Genomic DNA, 3455 nt, shown 5'->3' on the forward strand with positions numbered 1-3455 from the left:
TTTTGAAATGAGGAAAGTAAAAAGAAAAGTACAGTTACATTGTGAATATTTGCCCATTTCTTACACCATTTAGTAACTTGAATGAAAATGAATTGAATAGTGTCAAAGGTAAGTTATCTTTTGCCAAACCGGTTCTTTTATTTTTTCGGAGTGTCTATTTGCACCCTGGGTGTCAATAGTTCAATGGACACGATTCTTCTATTTACACCCGTCTCAAGAAAAAAGGGAATAGTGACGTGTCCGCTTACGTCATTTCCTGTGAAAAGTGCGGGAAGCTGGATTTGACAATCCAAAGAAATACAAATTAAAACAAAGGTAGGCTAAGGTAAGGTAAAAAGTAAGTCAGTGTTGCTACAAAATATATTTGCAATGCCTGTCCGACCATTACGATTAGTGTAATTAAGTTGAAGGCATCACAGCATCATGGACAGTTTATTTAGCTTGTGCGATGTATAGCTAGCGGTTATGCTAGTTGGCCTGTCTATTCAGCAGTTCAAGTTCAGCCTTTCCACTAGTCCAGTGCTCTGAGGGTGCTAAGCACAATGGTTCTTTAAATCAATATGGAATAGTTTTCCAATGTGAGATATCAAACTGTTTATGAAATGGGTACCATTGTACTATAATAATAATATGTACTATAATATACTCACTATAAATTTTCTCTGGTATACCAAACCTTGGTATAATATCCTTGCATAGTGCTTTAGCCACTGTCAGAGCGTTGGGATTTTTCGTTGGGAACAATTATTACCAAGCAATATTTTTCCCTTCACTTTGGTTAAGTTCTATGAAGTCCATGTGAATTATTTGAAATGGATATTGTGGTTGTGGAAACCGTCCTCTTTTTGGTCTCAAATTTCCTTGTGAATTGTGCTTTGCATAGGTTAGACATGCTTTACAAAAATGTCTTGAGTAAGAATTGAATCCATAGGTTGTATAGTGTTTATCTACCTGTCCTACCATCCCTCCTGTTGAGACATGTGTTAAACCATGGCTCAACATCTATATTCTGATTTTGGTCGTATAATAACTGGTAAGGCTCCTTTTATTAATCCTACGTCAGAAGGTCCGGTAGACCACACTGTCTGAGGTACTTCAGATAAGAAGTCCTCATCTTCCTGTGTCAAAAAATATTCATCATGGCTGTTGGTCAAAAGGTCTCAGATTAGCCTGTCCAGTCATCCTAGTTGTCCAGAATAATGAGCATTTTGTTAAACCAGTCTCTGCGCTTGCCCAGGTATTTATTCCAGTCACTATCCAATCTCTGGCATTTTGTCCTCTATGTACCATTCTACCTAGATCTTTCCATTCCCACTCTATAGGCTTGTAGAGTGAGATGTGTGGAGGCAGGTGATTTCTGTACATTTCATCTTTTGTGTGTTGATCCCATGGGAGTATTACACTAGCTGCACTGGCACTGTTTGCATCACTATAGATGTAGTCTACATCTATATTTTTGCGCATTTTTCTTTCATTATTTTCAGTTCTTTCTTTTATTTGCTCACGCAACCTCTCGAGTTCTTGCACATTTAATCTTCCCTTAAAATTTTATTTTGTTATCCATTTCTCTAGATACTTGACGTTGTTTTGTCTTTTATTTCCATCACCTTGTAGTCTTTACATATTAACCTATCTGTAGATCTCCCTGTTAATTGGTTGTTTCCCATTTTGAAACAATTTGGACCAGTTTTGTCACTCCTAGGGAGGTCTCTAAAAACTGGTTCAAATTTTCTTGATTGAGATAGTGATGAAATTCTCACTTCAATCCATCAAGGTGGAGAAATCTTGTCTTTACATCCACAAAGACTCACTATTTCCTTTCTCAATCGGTTAGTATGAGGACAATAATATAGTGGTTATTATCTTCCATTCACATGACCATTCTCACTCAAGGACTTTTTCTCTTTCGTTTTCCAGAATTTAACACGAAGAGGACTGCGCCTTAATGTATTTACAGAATTTTACTCCCTAGCCTGTTAAATTACATCTAGTAGTTGGACATCCTTTAGTTTTACCTATTAGAGCCTAGGATTGATAGGGTTTTTCTACGCGCAATGACCCTCAGTCACTCGCTTTTTAACAAAAGTCCTACTCACTGTCTGTTGTCTTTCTCCCTCGGACTCCCGTCAACCATCAGACTCCAACCGACGAGAAGACAACCATCCCGGAAAGGGTCTCAAAGACTCGCTGTCGAGTCCACCCTGGCCACGGTCTTTCTGGATTCTCAACGTCCGTTGGAGTCCTCAGGTGTCTTGGGATCCAGCTCGAAGGACCAAGTTAATGTCAGGTTTAAGCCCACCTAAACATTGTAAAAACAAGAACAAGAGATTAATCAGGTTTTACTCGCGAGGAGAATGGACAGAAAGTGCATACAGTTACAGCACTCAGGTCCGTCTCCTCTTTTTATTTCCTTAGGGTGGTCCCTAGTTACAATGGGTGTTTCTGCTCTAAAGGGAGGGGTTGAAAACAGAAGAAACACCAGACATCATTATTCATTGTATAAATATGTATTATCAACAGCAGGTGACTGGTAAGGTGCACTGTGTAGCATATCAGTAGTCAGGGAGTCAGGGAGTCCTAAGAGACAGTTCCTTCTCTGCAACCTTGAGAACTGTCTCTTCCCAGCAGAGCGTTGAATCAGCCATTGTGTACGTGTTGTGCAGAGTGGGTGAAAGGTCACTGCATACAGTTTCTCAAGCACAAAGACATTATTCAAAATTCACACAAAAACAATACATAGAAAATATGGGATAATATACAATTATTCTAACAGCCACCATTTTATCTTTGTTAAGACCTTAAGGGTAGAGTGGGTTCTTATACTACTGGACTTAACCAGTAAATGAACTGCTTATACATTTTGGATTGTAATGTTTCTTAAATTGATAATATGTATATGAATGTATGCAAATTGGAAATCCTAAAATAGAATCTTAAATATTCAACCTAAAGCGGTAAAACTAAACAAAAATGGAACAAAAACTGCTTGTGCATTGTAGCTTACTGTGTGCCTGTGCCTTGCCCTTACATCACAGCACTAGCCGTAATGTGTTTGTAGAGGCGTACTTTATGTCTTTGCACTGCATAACCTAAGTGACACAAACAGGCTGTGAATGTGAGGGGGCAGTGGTGGAAACATTTGTTCATTTGACGATCATCACCGCTTTCTCCAGTCTACACTCATCTCTCTCTTTTAGTCAATGCCCAGCCATGTTTCTTCATTTATAAACCATTAAGATTGCTGCGTCTTCACTCACCCATCCACTCTCCCCTCTGTCCGTTGTATGATGTCTCCGAGGCGTGTGGTGTACTGCAAATTTCAATGAGCACATAAGCTAACATACAGCTTTCTTCATATTTACAGATAATGTAGCTGCCTGTGAGAAGATGGACAGCTTTTTGTCACATCTCTAAAAATAGCATTTTATGTCAATATACCACAAAAAACAGTACAG

The sequence above is a fragment of the Boleophthalmus pectinirostris genome, unplaced genomic scaffold (assembly GCF_026225935.1).
Source record: "Boleophthalmus pectinirostris isolate CB_2022bp ecotype Guang Dong unplaced genomic scaffold, ASM2622593v1 HiC_scaffold_2259, whole genome shotgun sequence".
NCBI lineage: Eukaryota > Metazoa > Chordata > Actinopteri > Gobiiformes > Gobiidae > Boleophthalmus > Boleophthalmus pectinirostris.